Consider the following 20,697-nt stretch of genomic DNA (forward strand, 5'->3'; position numbering starts at 1 on the left):
GTGAGTACAGCAGGGGGCTGAGCACGCAGCCTTGTGGTGCTCCCGTGCTGATTGTTATCAAGGCTGACACATTTCCCCCAATACGAACAGACTGTGGTCTGTGGATGAGGAAGTCGAGGATCCAGTTGCAGAGGGATGCGCAGAGACCCAGTTCTGCTAGTTTGGTAACCAGTTTGGAGAGGATGATTGTGTTGAATGCCGAGCTGTAATCGATGAATAACAGTCTGACATATGAGTTTTTGTTGTCCAAGTGATCCAGTGCGGAGTGGAGGGCCAGTGAGATCGCATCCACCGTTGATCTGTTGTGGCGGTAAGCGAACTGCAGTGGGTCCAGGTTTTTGTCGAGGTAGGAGTTGATTTGCTCCATGATCAGCCTCTCAAAGCACTTCATCACCACCAGCGTTAGTGCCACTGGTCGATAATCATTGAGGCACGTCACCTTACTCTTCTTGGGCACTGGTATAATTGATGCCCTTTTAAAGCACCTTTCATTGCCCAGGAAAGGAAAGGCACATTGTAATAATAATAATAATAATAATAATAATACATTATACTTATGGGCGCCTTTCAAGGACTCTCAAGGACACCTTACAAAATTTAGTAAACAGATTACAAAACATATAAGAGGAATGAAACAAAACAAAAAAAACAAAAAATAAATAAATAAAAAATAGTAAAGACATCAACAATACACAATTCAAAGAGAGAACAGCGGCAGTTAATCGCGCCAGCGTTCACTCTCCCTTCCGGCAGCCATCTTGGAAAACGGAACAATAAGTATCTTTAACATAAAAATATCCCCCCACAATGGTTTCCATTATGAGGGAAGGCACAATGTCCAGTCCCCAACCCCAGTTCACCCATAGTCGGGCCTATTGAGGCCTCCACAGTTGCCTCTAGGGAGGCCCGATGTTCCAGGCCGTTCTCGCCGGGTGCTGTTGCTCCGGCGTCGGGAGAGTCCTCTCAGCGGCTAGGGACATGTATATATATATATGTAGTATATGTTTTGGGTTATATTGTGATTAGAAGGTCCAATTGCAATCTGAATTTAACCATCACCACTTGATTAAACTCAGTCTAGTGAATAATGCTTGAGAAACATCCAGTCATAGAGTGATACAGCGTGGAAATAGACCCTTCGGCCCAACTTGCCCACACCGGCCAACATATCCCAGCTACACTAGTCCCACCTGCCTGCATTTGACCCATATCCCTCCAAACCTGTCCTATCCATAGAGAAAACTACCTGATTTCCCTAAATCATTCCTTAAAAATGTGCATGGGGTTGTTCCTTCTAAATACTATGATCTTAACCCCTCTAATCAACATATGATAAGGCAGAAAAGTTTCCATTCCACAGGGTCTTTTTAATGTTTGTCAGTGATTTGGAAATACAAACGTCTGATAAATCTTCAGATCGATGAAACAGCCCCTTCAGAGATGCAGTAAGAACACCTCTGTGAAAATGTGTACTCTTTAATTGGCTAGAGTCTAACCTTTTGAAGATAACCTTGTGGTCAGAAATCAGGTCTTAACCCTGAATAAAAATTAATAGATGGATTAAAAGCAATATGGCTCTATGCCAATGGTAATGTGTCATCAGTGCAGATGGGTATTTTATACCCTTTAATTCTGAAACATATGATTGAAAGCAGATAGTATAACAGTATTGCAAAAAAGTGAACACATTTCCTGCGCATTCCTCAGCAATTGCAAATTTTCATGTCTTTTCATGTTTTTTATATTTTGCAGGCTTACTACTTAACCCCAGCTCTCAACTGCTCTTTGTAGAGGTAGTGCTCTCATTGTTCACTGCAGGTTGCACTGCAGGTGGAGAGCCTTGCTCACCAGGGTGTGATTCAGAGGAAATTGTGCACAGCCTCAAGTTGTCATCCATTGAATACAGCAGCTGGGAAATTGTTGGCGAGCACACGTGGCTTTCCTGTTTGTAATTCTGATGAACAAAGTCTGTTAGCGGTGTATAACTGGTCAATCTACCCTTTCTACATCCTATTTTAGTTTGTTTTGAGATAAAATGCAGGAACAGGCTCTGCAAACCACCGAGTCCACGCCGACCAGCGATCCCCGCACACTGACACTATCCTACACACACCAGAGACAATTTATAATGATACCCAAGCCAATTAACCTACGAACCTGTACATCTTTGGAGTGTGGGAGGAAACGGGAGATCTGGGTGAAAACCCACATAGGTCACAGGGAGAATGTACAAACTCCATACAGGCAAGCAGGATCGAACCCGGGTCTATGGCTCTGTAATGGCTCAGGGTCTTGGTGAGACCACACCTGGAGTATTGCATATAGTTTTGGTCTCCTAATCTAGCATTCTGACCAAATATCAATTCACTAAGTAACATTAACAAAATAGATCAAAAGAGATTTGGCTCTGCATGTACATAGATCACTAAATATCAAGGCAGATACAAAACATAATCAAAAAGGTGAAAGGAGTGAGTGTCGGCCTTAATGAATACCATATGAGGGGATAGCAATTGCACCACAAGCATGTATTGTATGGTTACATTACATCAAGATAACATAAAGGGCCTGTCTCACTTAGGCGATATTTTAGGTGACGGCTGGCGACTAGGTTGTTGCCACACGGTCGCTGGGGTGTCGCCTGTATGGTCGTGAGTGGTCTCTTCAGTCACCCAATAAGTCGTAGCGTTTTTCTGGTCACCACCGGATTTCGAAATGTTCAAAACCTTTCGGCAACAGTCGGCAACCATCGGCTTGTGGTAGTTTGTCTTCTCCTGACGTAGGTTCTGTCGTAGGTTGTCGCCTGGTGACGTAGTTTGTTGCCGGTGGTGACTTTGGTGAATTCAAATGTCATAGTCGCCGGCGGTTGCCTAGAAAATCACCAAAGTGGGACAGGCTCATTAGTCCAGTTGCCGGTTTTTCGGCGATCTGCTACGACTATGACAGTCACCGGCAGTGGCCTAAAAAAATCGCCTAGTGGGACAAGCCTTTAAGCAGTTTTGAGCACCACATCTTAAGAAGGAGATATTAAACACAGGTGAAATGTACATTTACTAGAATGGTGTCTAATGACTGTAGTCTAATAAAAAAAGGCACAGTATGCTGCAGTAACTCACAGCAGGCAGCATCTCTGGATGACTTGGATAGACAACGTTTCAGGTCAGGACTCTTCAGGCTATCATCTAGTATAATAATAATAATAATAATTTTATTTATAGAGCACTTTAAAAACAAACATAGCTGCAACAAAGTGCTGTACATCACTAATCATTGACAAAAAAGTTAATACACACCAAAAATAACAATCAAAAGAAATAGTAGGAAAAGACATGTAAAATAAAGAAACATCAAAAACACCACAAACAGAAGCAAAGCCTCAGGCATGGTCAAAAGCCAGGGAGTACAAATGCGTTTTAACACTGGATTTGAAGATGGACAGTGAGGGGGCCTGTCTGATGTGCAGCGGCAGGGTGTTCCAGAGTGCCGGAGCAGCAACAGAGAAGGCTCTATCCCCTCTGAGCCTCCGACTAGACCTCGGTACCTCCAGGAGCAGCTGACCAGCTGACCTGAGGGACCGGGCAGGAGTGTATGGGTGGAGCAGCTCAGAGAGGTAAGGCGGGGCGAGCCCATTCAGAGATTTAAAAACAAATAACAGTAACTTAAAATGAACCCGAAAGTGCACCGGGAGCCAGTGTAGGGAGGCCAGAATTGGCGATATGTGCTCCCTCTTTCGAGTCCCTGTCAAAAGGCGAGCAGCAGCATTCTGAACCAACTGGAGACGAGCCAGTGAAGAACGAGCAACACCAAAATAGAGCGCGTTACAGTAATCCAGCCTAGATGTAATAAAGGCATGGATTACTGTTTCAAAATGCTGCCGCTCGAGAATGGGCTTCACCTTCGCCAGCTTCCTTAGGTGAAAGAAGCTGGACTTAACCACCGCGCATATTTGGCGATCTAATTTAAAGTCACTGTCCATCCTAAAACCCAGGTTCACAACTGTTGGCTTCACGTACCTTGACAATGGACCTAAATCAACTAGTGGTTGGTGTTGGGTCTTTCAGGAGTGTGGGAATGTGAGATTCCTTTACACGAACATAATTAATGGTGGGCCAATTATCAATTTAACATCCGAGACTTTGGTACCCTCAGTGTTAGAAGATATGGCAAAAAATGGGTCAAAATCAATCAACATCTCATTGAATGGTGGAAAATGCTTAAGGAGCTGTATAGCCTTTTGCTAACTTCTGAGATTATCACGCTGCTGTTAGTAGGGCATTGCTGAATGAAAGTTGACTGCTGCATCTCCCAGGTAACTAGACCTCAAAATTATTTGTAGAAACAAGGAACTGCAGATTACAAAATTACTTAATTGGCTGTGAAACAGGTGTGAAATTGGCTCATGAAATGGACACGAAAGATATTTGAAGGTCCTACTCCCTTTCTTACTTTTATAATTCTTGTCTCTATTACACGCTGTTGCATCTGCTTCTGATGGGGTATGATTATCTCTGATCTATAAACGTTATGCTTGTCCTTCCTGTCAGTTTCTGTATAATAGAATCTTACTTTGGTACCTTAATTTTCTGCGTTGGCTAGACATCTCATATCCCCATTATATAAGACTAAGGAGTACATACGTTTTCTATTTGCAAAAATGTTTCATTTGGTCCTAATGTCATTATAAAATACTTTGCCTGCCTTTCTGCTTTGGTTTTTTTCCTCCTCTCTTTTAACAAGCCTTTGTTCTCTTCAACTATTGGATTTATCCTAATCTGTTTTCTTTGTAGTTCCAACATCCTTTAAATATTACTACACCTCCCCCACTCGTCTCACACAGGAATAGAAAGCTGGATAAGCAATTTTATAGCCGACACACTGGCTGCAGATTGTAGTGGAAATTGTTCCAACCTGATCATCCATGAAAAGAGGTAAGTTGCCCTAATGTGCAATTCTTTCTGTTATGCCCCTGTCCCACTTAGGAAACCTGAACGGAAACCTCTGGAGACTTTGCGCTCCACCCACCCAAGGTTTCCGTGCAGTTCCTGGAGGTTGCAGGTGGTTGCCGGAGGTTGCAGGTGGTTGCCGGAGGTTGCAGGTAGGGAGACTGACAAAAACCTCCGGGAACCGCAAGGAAACCTTGGGTGGGGCGCAAAGTCTCCAGAGGTTTCCGTTCAGGTTTCCTAAGTGGGACAGGGGCATAAAACAGCACCTGGCCAACCATGCTTTTTCTTCATAAACACTGGCCTGGAAAGTTGTAGCTTTCACAAGGCCTGCTTAGATTATTTCTCTTGTATGATGTTAATTGCTTCATGTGAAACCATTAATGGATCTTTACTCCAATGTGTATGAACATACTTTCCTTCCATTCAATATAGATGTATCCTATGAATCTGCCTCATTAAATTACTTAAAGTGACTGCCTGGCCATTGAGCCAAATTCAGTTTGTTTTAGATAAAGTAGCTTAAAATTATGTTAAGTTTGAGCATTTATCAGGCTACAGAACGGTGTCTTGGACATGGTAGTGAGCAACTCAGGGGACCTACAGGGAACGGTCCTCTCTCCCTTCCTGTTCACCATCTACACCTCGGGCTTCAGATATAACTCTGACTCTGGCCATCTGCAGAAATTTTCAGCTGACTCTGCAATTGTGGGCTGTATCAGTGAGGGGAGGGAAGCTGGATACGGAGGTGTAGTCAACGGCTTTCTTGTGTGGTGTGGGCTGAATCACCTGCAGCTTAACACCAACAAGACTAAGGAGTTAGTGGTGGGCTTTAGGAGAGGAACACCCCTGTCCCCTGTCTCCATCAATGGTGTGGATGTGCAGTTTACCAGGGAGTACAAATACCTTGGAGTGTACCTGGATAGTAAACTGGACTGGTCCAGGAACACTGAGGCCCTGTACAAGAAGGGACAGAGCCGGCTGTACATTTTGAGAAGGCTCCGCTCCTTCAATGCCTACATTACGATGCTGCAGATGTTCTACCAATCGGTGGTAACCAGTGCCATCTACTTCACTGTCGTGTGCTGGGGCAGCAGGGCGAAGGTCACGGATGCCAGTACGATTAACAGGAAGGCTGGCATAGAAAACAGGTGCAGGAGTTGCCGTTCGGTCCTTCGAGCCAGCACCGCCATTCAATATGATCATGGCTGATCATCCAAACTCAGTACCCCGTTCTGGCTTTTACCCCATATCCCTTAATTCCCTTAGCCCTAAGAGCTAAATCTAACTCTTTCTTGAAAACATCCAGCGAATTGGCCTCCAATGCCTTCTGTGGCAGAGAATTCCACAATTTCACAACTCTCGGGGTGAAAAGGTTTTTCTTCATCTCAATCCTAAATGGCCTACCCCTTATTCTTAAACTGTGACCCCTGGTTCTAGACTCCATCGGGAACATTTTTTCGGCATCTGTTTTCTTCTTCTTGCCTATGGCGTGCACAGCCTAAAATTGTCGGACAACTTGTTCCATTTGATCTTATTTGGATAAACAGGGTCTGATAAACAGGCATCTGGATAAACAGGGTCTGATTAGGAACAGTCAACATGGATTTGTGCCTGGAAGGTCATGTTTGACTAATCTTCTTGAATTTTTTGAAGAGGTTACTCGGGAAATTGATGAGGGTAAAGCAGTGGATGTTGTATATATGAACTTCAGTAAGGCCTTTAACAAGGTTCCTCATGGAAGGTTGGTTAAGAAGGTTCAATGGTTGGGTATTAATGGTGGAGTAGCAAGATGGATTCAACAGTGGCTGAATGGGAGATGCCAGAGAGTAATGGTGGATGGTTGTTTGTCAGGTTGGACACCAGTGACGAGTGGGGTGCCACAGGGATCTGTGTTGGGTCCACTGTTGTTTGTCATGTACATCAATGATCTGGATGATGGTGTGGTAAATTGGATTAGTAAGTATGCAGATGATACTAAGATAGGAGGGGTTGTGGATAATGAAGTAGATTTTCAAAGTCTACAGAGAGATTTATGCCAGTTGGAAGAATGGACTGAAAGATGGCAGATGGAGTTTAATGCTGATAAGTGTGAGGTGCTACATTTTGGCAGGACAAATCAAAATAGGACGTACATGGTAAATGGTAGGGAATTGAAGAATGCAGGTGAACAGAGGGATCTGGGAATAACTGTGCACAGTTCCCTGAAAGTGGAATCTCATGTAGATAGGGTGGTAAAGAAAGCTTTTGGTGTGCTGGCCTTTATAAATCAGAGCATTGAGTATAGAAGTTGGGATGTAATGTTAAAATTGTACAAGGCATTGGTGAGTCCAATTCTGGAGTATGGGGTACAATTTTGGTCGCCTAATTACAGGAAGGATGTCAACAAAATAGAGAGAGTACAGAGGAGATTTACTAGAATGTTGCCTGGGTTTCAGCAACTAAGTTACAGAGAAAGGTTGAACAAGTTAGGGCTTTATTCTTTGGAGTGCAGAAGGTTAAGGGGGGACTTGATAGACGTCTTTAAAATGATGAGAGGGATAGACAGAGTTGATGTGGATAAGCTTTGCCCACTGAGAGGAGGGAAGATGCAAACAAGGGGACATGACTTGAGAATTAAGGGACAGAAGTTTAGGGGTAACATGAGGGGGAACTTCTTTACTCAGAGAGTGGTGGCTGTGTGGAATGAGCTTCCAGTGAAGGTGGTGGAGGCAGGTTCGTTTTTATCATTTAAAAATAAATTGGATAGTTATATGGACGAGAAAGGAATGGAGGGTTATTGTCTGAGCGCAGGTATATGGGACTAGGGGAGAATAAGTGTTTGGCACGGACTAGAAGGGTCGAAATGGCCTGTTTCCGTGCTGTAATTGTTATATGGTTATATGGTTATTTGATTGTGCACGCCGGGTTGATTGAATTTGTCGAAACAGGGCGGACCATGTGAAGGTTGCAATCTCCCATCCCCTGCATCTGCCCTGTCCAATCCTCTAAGAATTTTATATATTTCTATAAGGTCCCCTCTCATCCTACTAAATTTCAGCGAATACAAGATCAGTCGACCCATTCTTTCATCATACGTTAGTCGTGGAGTTGGATTCATGGGAGGTAGTCTTTGGAGGGGAGGATGCTCCTCAAACTGTGGAGAAATCTTGGACAATACCACTTACCCCCTCCAGGACACACTGGTCAACCTGAGGAGTAACTTCAGCAACAGACTGGTTCCACCAAAATCCAGTACAGAACGCCACAGGAGATCCTTCTACCCTCCCCCTTCTGTCGTGGCTTAGAGTAACTCACCTCCTCACCCACCCCCTTTCCCAATCTTTGCACAAAGTCAGTCAAAGTCAATTTTATTCGTCACATCCCCAGTCCTTTCCATTCGTCTCTTTAATTTCATGTTTCATGTATTTTGTGTTTTATGACTGTTGGCAAATTAATTTCCCTCCCGGGATAAATAAAGTTCCATAGTATCATATCGCATTGTGCCATAGAACTGTCTTAAAGCCAATTATGTACTGCAGGAAGCACAAGGAACATAAATCCTTACTTGACATTGTGCAAAAAGGTTTATCCTCATCTTCCAGAATTGCAAGTGATCAGTCATAGTTTGATTTGATCTTCAGTAATATGAGCAAGTCAACAGTGTAGTCATTGAATCAGATGGTTTATGCTTTATTCTATTAGGGTTTGATATCCTGATGGAACCTCAGTGGCAAGGATAGATCACCTCAAAGTAATACTGTAGATCCTGTAATACTGCTTCGATAGAATTTGGGCCACTGAGTGAAAGTTTTAATTGAAAGAGATATGTAATTTGAGACAGCGAATCCAATTTGGCATGGTTCAAACTGAGCTTGCTAGACAGAGTCAGATGGAAGTATCCTATCAGATTATAACAACAGCAGGAATAAGAGGGAATAGGCATGAACAGAAGATCACATCAATTCACATACAGATAACACCTTGAACACTATTTTACAATTTGTGGTTGGATTCCTTTGAGGTTAGAAAATTGAGTGGTGAACTAATCATTTGGCACATCTTTAGAATGATAAATGGATTTGATAGGAGACGCAGAAAAAAAACTATTTCCTCTGGTAGGAGATAGGAAATGGACAAAAGATAATCAATAAAGGGGTAGGCTATTTAGAACTGAGATAAGGAAACTCGTACGAAAGAAAGCAGATCTGAAACTCCTCCCCGAATAAAGCAATGGGTACTACCTGACCCGCTGAGTTACTCCAGATATAGAGAGATATAGAACAAATGAATGAAAGAGATGCGAAAAGTAACGATGATCAAGGTAAGGTGTGGCGATCTATGTGGATAACAGACTGAAATATAATGTGGTGGAGAACATGACAACAGCTGTTGATGATGTGTTGGAATGTATTAAAGTAGAAATTTGTATGGAAAAGACCAAAAATGTTATTGTGAGCTGTATATACAGAGCTCCCAGATCTAGTATTGAAATATTTAAAGATTGGATTGGAAAACATGTTTACAGAATCATTACAAAAGAGTATGTTCATCTGTGGGGATTAAAGCACAAAATGACAGAAGAATTAATCAATACTATGTATAGTATGGGTTTATATCCTAAAAAAAAAAGACCTAGTAGAATTACTTCTCATTGTGCCACATTAATTGACAACATATTCACAAACATTATGGAAAACAATACAGTAAGCGGACGATTATATAGTGACATCAGTGACCATTGACCTGCTTTTATTGTTTATCACTATAGTTATAGGAAACATAAAAACACCAGTTGTTTCAAATACAAAAGGGTGAGAACTGAAGAAAACATAAATGCATTTAAGAATGAATTGCTGAAACAGAATTGGAGGGTAGTATATGAGGGTGAAGATATCGACGAAGCATACAATGGATTTCTAAATATTTTTAAATCATTTTATGACAAAAACTGTCCTGTGAAACAATATAGTGATAGATAAAAACAAACAAATAGTCCATGGATCACTAAGGGTTTAAAAAATGCCTGCAAAAAGAAAAACACACTATATAGACAATTCATAAAATATCGAACTTCAGAAGCAGAAAATAAATATAAAAAATATAAGAATAAATTAACCAATAGTATGAGGATATGTAAGAAAGAATACTGTAATAAAATATTAAAGAATAATAAAAACAATATGAAAGGTTTATGGAACGTGCTAAATAGTATTATTAGAAATGGATAAAAAAATACAGGCTACCCTGAGTATTTTTTTGAGAAAGACAAGACAATAAATAATATGGATGATGCGGTTAATGGTTTTAATAAATTCTTTGTAAATGTGGGACCAGATTTGGCAGAAAAAATTAATGACCCAGAAACAAAAGAAGGGGCAGATACTGATCTATGGGATAGAAATACTAGTTTTACCTTCCTTCGAGCAGTCGAAGGAAAATAAATCATAGACACTGTAAGAAAATGTAAAAGCAAATCCTCTACTGATTGGAATGATATTGATATGATTATAATAAAAAACGTTATTGAAGAAATTGCAGAACCATTAACTCATATCTGTAACTTGTCTTTTCAATCTGGTAAATTTCCAAACAAAATGAAAATAGCTAAAGTAATACCATTATATAAAACTGGGGATAGACACCATTTCACAAATTACAGGCCTGTTTCTTTACTCTCCCAATTCTCCAAGATCCTTGAAAAACTTTTTCCAGAAAGACTTGACAATTTCATTGAAAAGCATACGCTTTTGGTCGACAGTCAATATGGATTCCGGACAGATAGATCAACATCTATGGCACCAATGGAACTAATTGAGGAAATCACAAATTGCATAGATAATAAAAAGCTTGCAGTGGGAATATTCATAGACTTAAAAAAAGCATTTGATACTGTAAATCACGACATTTTACTCATGAAACTGGATAGGTATGGCATCAGAGGGGTTGGATTGGATTGGGTGAGAAGCTATTTAAGAAACAGGCAACAATTTGTAGAAATAGGTGAACATAAATCAACTTACATGAACATAACTTGTGGAGTACCGCAAGGGTCTGTGTTAGGTCCTAAGCTTTTCATAATATACATTAATGACATATGCGGAGTATCAAATATACTGAAATTGATTATATTTGCCGATGATAAAAATATTATTTGTTCCGGTGACAATTTGAAGCAGCATTTGGAGGTCATCACATCAGAAATGAATAAATTAAAACAGTGGTTTGATGTCAACAAATGGTCTCTAAATTTAAGCAAATCAAAGATTTTGCTATTTGGAAAACATAAAACAAACCCTCAAGTACAATTGATAATAGATAACATAAGTATAGAAAGAGTATATGAAAATAAATTTCTTGATGTGATTTTAGACCACAAAATCTGCTGGAAACCACATATAGACCACATCAAAGCAAAACTGGCAAACTCTATAGCAATATTGGGAAACTCAAGACATATTCTGGATCACAAATCATTACATACTCTGTATAATACACTTATATTGCCATATCTGAGTTACTGTGTGGAGATATGGGGTAACGCCTACAAAACCAACCTACAGCCCATTATGCACATTACAAAACAGAGCAATAAGAATTATCAATAACGTTGGATATCTTGAACATGCCAATTTATTATTCTTAAAGTCACATACACTGAAGTTCACCGATCTGGTTAAATTTAAGACTGCACAAATCATGTACAAAGCAAGAAATAATTTACTTCTGGGAAACATACAACAACTGTTTATGGAAAGACAGGGTGGGTATAATTTGAGAGGGGAACTTATATAACCATATAACCATATAACCATATAACCATATAACAATTACAGCACAGAAACAGGCCATCTTGGCCCTTCTAGTCCGTGCTGACACGTATTCTCCCCTAGTCCCATCTACCTGCAATCAGACCATAACCCGCCATTCCTTTCCCATCCATATAACTATCCAATTTATTTTTAAATGATAAAATCGAACCTGCCTCCATCACCTCCACTGGAAGCTCATTCCACACAGCTACCACTCTCTGAGTAAAGAAATTCCCCCTCATGTTACCCCTAAACTTCTGCCCCTTAATTCTCAAGTCATGTCCTCTTGTTTGAATCTTCCCTACTCTCAGTGGGAAAAGCTTATCCACGTCAACTCTGCCATAGAAACATAGAAACATAGAATTTAGGTGCAGGAGTAGGCCATTCGGCCCTTCGAGCCCTCTCTGTCTATCCCTCTCATCATTTTAAAGACCTCTATCAAGTCCCCCCTTAACCTTCTGCGCTCCAAAGAATAAAGACCTAACTTGTTCAACCTTTCTCTGTAACTTAGTTGCTGAAACCCAGGCAACATTCTAGTAAATCTCCTCTGTATTCTCTCTATTTTGTTGACATCCTTCCTATAATTAGGCGACCAAAATTGTACACCATACTCCAGAATTGGCCTCACCAATGCCTTGTACAATTTTAACAATACATTCCAACTTCTATACTTAATTAAAAAAAACTCAATGTCAGAACAACTCTTATAAGTATGTGCATAGCAATCTGCGGGGTGAATTTGTGGAATGGTCTGGAACAGGAGATAAAACTTAGCACAAACATAATTCAGTTAAAAAAAAATTACGATGTGTTGTGTGTGTGTGTGTGTGTGTGTGTGTGTTCCACTCTGTCAGTCTCCATTCCAGTTGCCAGTTTTTCCGGCGATTGGTGGCAACTTGACAGTCGCTGGCAGATGTCTGAAAAATCGCCTGTGGGTCAGGCCCATTAGGCTTGTAGTTCCCATGGACAATGAATTGTACATTTTTCTTCTCACCATCTTTAACAGCGGGTAGGGATGGAGGAACGGGATATTAATAGTAATGAGATATCTTTATGCTAATTGCAATGGGAAACGACAGGAAAATGCATTTAGATTTTTTGTCCAGATTTAATTTGATCATGTGAACTTTCTGGGGTAATGAGCTGTTTAAAAATACAAGGCATTTGAGTGAACAGCGCAAAGGTGATCACGAGAAAGGACTCATTAAACAGTAATGAACAGCACACATGTCAAGTAAAAAAGGCTGAATGACGGACAGGTGGAAAGGGCATTCAATTATTCTTCCACAATGTCCTTCATGCATCAGTAAAGGGCCTGTCCCACTTTCATGAGTTATTCACAAATTCTCCAGAGTTTTCCCCTTGATTCAAACTCGCAGAATGTTCGTAACGAGTAGGAGTTCATAGATATATCGTAGCGGCTCGTTATGCCAGCCGTAGGTACTCGTGGCATCAGGTAAGTCAGGACGTTTTTTTCCAGCCGATAAAAAATGTCGGAAGGAGGGCATCGAAATAGTCGTGGGCATCGAAATAGTCGTGGGAATTCGTAGACATACTCCTAGGAGTTTGTAGGAGTTTGTGAACATAATCGTGGAAGGTCGTAGGAGTTTGTAGATTACCACGATCTTGAATTTTATTTTGGTCCTTTAAACTCAGCAGAGGTTTTGAATTAAGTCGTGAAAGTGAGACAGGCCGTTATCTGTGGAATCTAGCATTCCTGTAGAGAATCCACCATGATCTTTATGCTTACATGTGTGGAATTTTATTTTGCCCGGCAACTTTAGTTTTTATAATAATTGTCCTTCATTAATTGTTTGTGTCCATCCTGCCAATATTCCACATTCATATGCGCATATATGAATTAGAACTAAGGAAATATATAACAATTAGGACAGAAGGTTGGGGAGGCCAAGTGAATGGATAGTTTAAAGACAGGCAGATAGATTCTTGATTAGTATGGGTGTCAGGGATTATGGGGAGAAGGCAGGAGAATGGGGTTAGGAGGGAAAGATCAATCAGCCATGATTGAATGGCGTGGACATGATTGGCAAAGTGGCCTAATTCTGCACCCATCACTTATCAACATGAACGTATGGACTCATGCTCAACCCCTCAGTAGCTTGAATCTGTTTTGATATTCATTAAGCTGATAGATGATCTGGTTTTGTTACCTCAATCTTATATTCCTGCAGCCTTTCCTCTTCTTGTTTAGCAAATATCTATCTACCTCTGCCTTAAAAATATCTACAGATTTTACATTTTACAACCCTTTGAGGAAGCAAGTTCTAATAATTCTAATTTTAAATATCTCACAAAGAAAAAAAATGGAATGTCCCTGTTTTAATTGGTACCCAATGACCCCTAAATGGAAATTCTCACAAAGAAGTTACTTCCTGCCCACATCTACCTTGTCAAAACCTCTCAGGATCTTATGTGTTTCAATCAAAGTTTTCATTGTACCTGTCACAACTTCTTCCTCTGACAGCTCGTTTCAAATACCCACCACTCTCTGCATGAAGAATTTCCCCCTTAGGTTGCCATTAAATCTTTCTCCTCTCACCTTAAACTTGTACCCTATAATATTTATGATCCTCCTTCCTTGGAAAAGGGACTCTGCATTCACCTAATCCGTTACCCTCATGGTTTTTTAAAACCCCGATAAGACCATCCCTCAGCCTCCTGCACAGGCTCTTAAGTCCTGGCAACATCCTTGTAATTCTACTGTACACTCTCCAGCTTTATTGCATCTTTCCAATAGCAGGGTAACCAAAGCTGAACACAGTACTCCAAGTGCGGCCTCGCCAATATCTTGAAAAACTGTAACATGACGTCCCATCTTCTGTACTGAATTCCTGACTGATGAAGGCCAGACTTCCAAAAGTCATTTTTCACCACCACCTGTGATGCCATTTTCAGAGAACTGTGCACTTGTACTCCTAGATCGCCTCTGCTCTGCAACATGCCTGTTCACCGTGATGGTCCTGTCTGGGTTTAACTTGTTACAATGCAACACCTCGTATTTATCCGCATTAAACTCCATTTGCTGTCCCTTGGTCCACTTGCTCAGCTGATCAAGATCCCGCTGTAATTCTTGATAACAATCTTCGCGGTCTTCGATACCACCTATTTTAGTGTCATCTGCAAACTTACCAATCATGCTTTTTACATTCTCATCCACATCGTTGATACAGATAACAAACTGCAATGGCCCAGCACCATTCCCCGAGATACAAGACTCGTCACAGGCCTCCAGTTCTCAAGATATTGCCTCACCTATGCTCTGTTAAATTTTGTACTGTTAACTTTTCTATTTTTTTGCTGTATCTGAATTTCCGTCTTTAGTTAATCAGGCACTAGCATACCTAGATTCTTGAACAGTTCCAAACTCTGAAATCAATCACCATTTAGATAATGTTCTTCATTCCTTTTGCTTCCAAATTTAATTTCCCCTCTTTATGTTCCATTAGTCAGTTCTTTACACTCATCTTATCTACAGCCTTTTGTACCCTCCCCATTCACTCTCCCCATCACAACATGCTTTTGTTCCTGTCTTTGAGCCATCAGTACATTTTCAACTTAGAATCATACAGCTTAAAATCATAAAGTCACACAGCATTGAAACAGGCCCTTTGGCCAACTTGCCCATGCTGACCAACATGCCCTATCTTCACTAGTCCCACCTGCCTGCATTTGGCCCATAACCCTCCAAACCTATCCTATCTATGTACCTGTCCAAATGTTTTTTAATATGTTGTAATAGTATCTGCCTCAACTATCTGCTCTGGGAGCGTGTTGCATATACCTACCACCCTTTGTGTATAAAGATTGTCCCTCAGGTTTCCATTAAATCTTTCCCCCTTCACCTAACTTTGGCAGCTTGCATATCCTACAATGGAAATGATCGAGGTGTCTGGCTGTGAAAGATTAGTGTTTTTAGGGCTTTTCACCTGAAAAATTTGAGAAAATGCCAGACTCAAATTTAACAGTGGACATCATATATGGCGAGGTCCAGTGGTGTGTTTTGTTTTGCATGAGATCGAATCCGATAATATTACACATAAATACAATCAAATTAATTTCAAGCACAACAGCAAGAGCAAAGGGAAAGATGCAGGTGGGATGAACGGCCTATTTCTATGTCCTATGATTCGATATCAATTGTAAAAAGATGAGGGCCTGTCACGAATTCCTGTGGCACATCCCATCTTACATCTTACAAACCAGAAAAAAAGGCCCAATAATGTCTATCCTCTGCTTCCAGTTAGCCAGCCAGCCTTCTACCCACAACAGAATGCTCAGTGTGAGCTTTTATTTTCTGCAACAACCATTGACACAGCACCTTATTAAATACCTTCTGGAACTTTGTTTAGTACATCCATCGGTTTCCCCTTATCACAGCACATGTTACTTCTTCAAAGAACTCCGCTAAATTGGTCAAACATGATTTCCCTTTCATAACACAATGTTAACATTGCCTGATTATCTTAAACTTTTCTCTGGGCCTTGCTAAAATGTCTTTAATAATAGCATCTAACATTTTCCCTCCGACATATGTTAAGCTAACGGGCACTTCGTTTCCTGCTCTCTGTCTCCTTACCTTTCACAATAAAAGAGTTACATTCACTATTTTCCAATCCAAGCAGAACTTTTTGTGAACTTTGGGAATGTTGGAAAATTAAAACAAATGCATCAACTATTGACTGACCATGTCTTTTGTGACCCTTCAATGAAAACTACAAGTAGCCGGGAACTTGTCAGGCCACAGTTCTATATTACTTTCATTAGTTTAGAGATACCGCACGGAAACAGGCCCTTTGGCCCACCGAGACCGCACCGACCAGCAATTCTCCTGCACACACTAGAGGCAATTTTCACATACACCAAGCCAATTAACCTACATACCTGTACGTCTTTGGCGTGTGGGAGGAAACCGAAGTTCTCGGACAAAACCCACGCAGGTCACGGGGAGAATGTATAAACTCCGTACAGACAACACCCGTAGTCGGGATCGAACCCGGGTCTCTGGCACTGCAAGCGCTGTAAAGCAACAACTCTACCGCTGCACCACCATGGCCGCCCTGTACCATTTCACTGTGACTCGAGTTATTTGAGTTCCTCCCTCCGTTCTACTTCTCCATCTATTATATTTCTGGAATGTTGCTAATATTCTCTATATTGAAGTCGGATGCAAAGTATCTTTTTAATTCACATGAATTCACTTTGATTTTCGTTATTAGTTCACCATTATTACTTTCTAGGGGACAAATGACCAGTTCACTCTTTTTTTTTTAAATCCATGGGAATTGTTTGTGTCTGTTTTTTATATTTCCATTAATTTTGTTTTGTACCTTAACTTTTACTTCGTTATAATCTTCTAGTTATCTGCTCGGTTTTTTTGTTACAGAAAACTCGGAGTAAAATCTGATTTCTTATGCAAATGACTAAAAAATTCTAAGAATATTAAACCTTCAACTTTGACTCACAAAAGTTCTGTTGAACATGATGAAATGTCATTAGAGTATCCAGAACACAGAGAATAAATTGCACTACTCTTTTGACATTAAAAATTAATTAATTTTTGATTCAAAAACCAGCCCAAGCAAGGTTATGCAAAAATGCCAATGTATAGCTTAGTTAAGTTTTCTTTGCTGTTTATGAAAATTAATTTTATTTCAAGTTTTATGCAGAGTAGGCATGAAAAAGCTAGTTTATTTACACTAAGTCTGAGCAACAACAAACAACACTTAGCAACAACACTTCTCTGGAACATCGGAGGCTGAGGGGAGACCTGATAGAAGCAGATAAAACTACGAGAGGCAATGGTAATGTAGACCATCAGCACATTCTCTCCAGGGTGAAATTGTCAAGTACCAGAGGGCATAGCCTCAAAAGGAGAGGTGCAGGGCGATTTATTTACACAGAGGGTGGTGGGTGCCTGGTTTTCAAGAGAGAGTTAGATTTATAGTAGCTCTTAGGGCTAAAGGAATCAAGGGATACAGGGACAAAAGCAGGAACAGGGTACTGATTTTAGATGATCAGCCACGATCATATTGAATGGAGATGCTGGCTCGAAGGGCTGAATGGCCGACTCCTGCACCTATTTTTCTATGTTTCTATGTTTCTGTGTGCTGCCAGTGGTGGTGGTGGAGTCCGATGTAATAATGGTATTTAAAAGTATTTTGATAGACTCAGGTAATAGCAGGAAATGGTGGAATATCGATCATGGAAGGCAGACTAAATAGCGGAATGTCTTCAAAAACCTAAACAAAGAACTGCGGATGATGGTTAATACACAAAGGGACACAAAGTGTTGGGTAACCCAGCATCTCTGGAGAACTTGAATAGATGACTTTGGGACCCTTCTTCACACTGATTCACTCTGCTGAGTTACTCCAGTTACTTATATGTCGTTTGGCCTTAAAGCCAGCTGCTGGTGCCGCTACTCTGCACCAGCGAGGGTTTCTTCACAAGCTACTGCACAGTCCAGTTGATGTGGCTGTTGTTGCAGCTCACGTTGCGGCTCTCTTGCTTCAGGCCGCTGCCACCAACAGGACACCCTTGGACACCGTGGGCTCCTTCCCCTCTTACCAGCTGCCACTTCTTCCTGTAGGCAGTCACATTGTCTGGCCAATCCAACGCCGCCTCCTCCTTCTTCTCATCTGCAGTTGTCGACATCTTCCAAAGTGGGGCATGTGGCAACACTTGGGGAAGAAGAGGAGGAGAGGGCAAAGCAACGGATCAACAAGAGGAAGCGACAGCTGGAGACACAGTGCATCCTGTCCATGGCAGCAGCCTGAAGAAAGTGCTGTCCCCAGGGGCTACAACGTGAGCCGCAACAACAGCCGTGTGAACCGGGCCGTGCGGTGAGTGAAGATGGACTCGCTGGTGCACCTTGAAAGCCAGGGGTGGCATCGGCAGCCAGGGCTTAAAGTGACTGTGGAGGCGGTGTGAACCGGGGGTGGCATGGGCAGGTTCGTCAGCCAGTGGAGGGCTGGGTCTAAAAATATTGGTTGCCAGGAGACAAAAGGGGCCCACTTCATCAGGGGCCCACTTGCCATTAACCATATAACCATATAACCATATAACAATTACAGCACGGAAACAGGCCATCTCGACCCTTCTAGTCCGTGCCGAACACATATTCTCCCCTAGTCCCATATACCTGTGCTCAGACCATAACCCTCCATTCCCTTCCCGTCCATATAACTATCCAATTTATTTTTAAATAATTGGGCAAGCTGACACCCTGGCCAGTCCACCACTGTCGTCAGCTATAACCAAAATCTGTTACAAAACGGATCTGTTAAAATGAGGGTTTATGGAATATCTGTTCTGTGAATGCTGACTGACAAATTCTTGCACCTAATTTGCCAGCTCACCTGAGGTAGCTGCTCTGCTTTCATTCCATCAAAATGGTCCTGGGGTGGGAGATTGCAACCTTCGACTGCTCCGCCCTGTTTCGACGAATGCAATCAACCTGGTGTGCACAATCAAATAAGATCAAATAGAACAAGTTGCCCGACAACTTTAGGCTGTGCACACCATATGCAAGAAGAAGAAAATGGTCCTTATATAAATTTAAATTTATAATATCACTCTTGGACCCATTATTCTCTCCTAAAAATTGGATGTAAAATGTAATCATGTTATAATTGTTCCTGCCACAGGGCACCTTCACTTTAGGTCATAGATTCAAAGTCAGACTACACTAAAGTCTTGTCTTTGCCGACCATCGTACCCATCTGAAAAATGATCAGAAAATACTGAAATTGCTCAGCAGGCCAGACCACATCAGTGGGAAGAGAAACCGAGTTAACATTGAATTCAAAGTTCAAACTCCTAGGATTTTCTATTTTTATTTTAGATTTTCAACATCTGCAGTTTTTTAAATTTTTTAAAGTACCCGCCTATACTAATCCCATTTATCAACAGAAGGTCTGTTGACTTCATTCAGCTTCCCACTCAACTTATTCACTAGGTCTCGACCCGAAACAGAATCTGAAGAAGGGTCTCAACCCAAAAGATCGCCCATTTCTTCTCTCCAGAGATGCATAGAAACATAGAAACAGAAAATAGGTGCAGGAGTAGACCATTTGGTCATGGAATAGGCCTATGATAATGGCGAATCATCCAAAATCAGTACCCCGTTCCTGCCTTTTCCCCATATCCCTTGATTCCTTTAGCTCTGAGTTAAACCTAACTCTCTGTTGAAGACATCCTGTGAATGGCCTCCACTGCCTTCTGTGGCAGAGAATTCTACAGATTCACAACTCTCTGGGTGAAAAAGTTTTTCCTCATCTCAGTCTTAAATGACCTACCCCTTAATCTTAAACTGTGACTGTCTCGCTGAGTTACTGCAGCATTTTGTGCCTGTATCATCTTATTCAATGGTTGTCTCCTGTGCTCTCAGATGTAGTCTCCATGCCACATGCCTACTGCAAGAGGGACGAGAGGGCACAGTTTTAAAAGGGAGCAAGACCAGAGAAGTTTAGAAGTGTATGTGCAGAGTTTGTTGAAAGTGAAAGGGCAGGTTGAGAAGTTGGGTGCAAAATACAAATGGGATCTCTGATCTTGTAATGTGTCCAACTGACTTGGTTGACATTATTCACGATTGCAGTAGTCTCAGCTAAGTCTTTGCTTGTCGTTTTCTTTTTTTTTCAGTTGAATAATTTCACTGCTCTCAGTTGGGTCGCCTGAAATCAATGAGCATCAGCAGAAATTTTTTTTTCTGTCGGTCTCACCTTTCGTGCCAAGTTCACCCAAATGGTTTGGGCATCTGTCAGAGCTTAGACTTTCATAACACTGTGTGCAATGACTGAAATCTTTCACCTTTTCTGTTAGCATCTCCATTGATGTGGTGATTGTACATGCATGCTTCAATATTAAATCTTGCGTATTAATAACAGATTGAATTTACTCATGTGTTAAATTTGCCTTGCAGTGCTTGAGTCAGGAAGGTGCCAGAA

Source organism: Leucoraja erinacea, chromosome 2 (genome assembly GCF_028641065.1).
Source record: "Leucoraja erinacea ecotype New England chromosome 2, Leri_hhj_1, whole genome shotgun sequence".
Taxonomy (NCBI): domain Eukaryota; kingdom Metazoa; phylum Chordata; class Chondrichthyes; order Rajiformes; family Rajidae; genus Leucoraja; species Leucoraja erinaceus.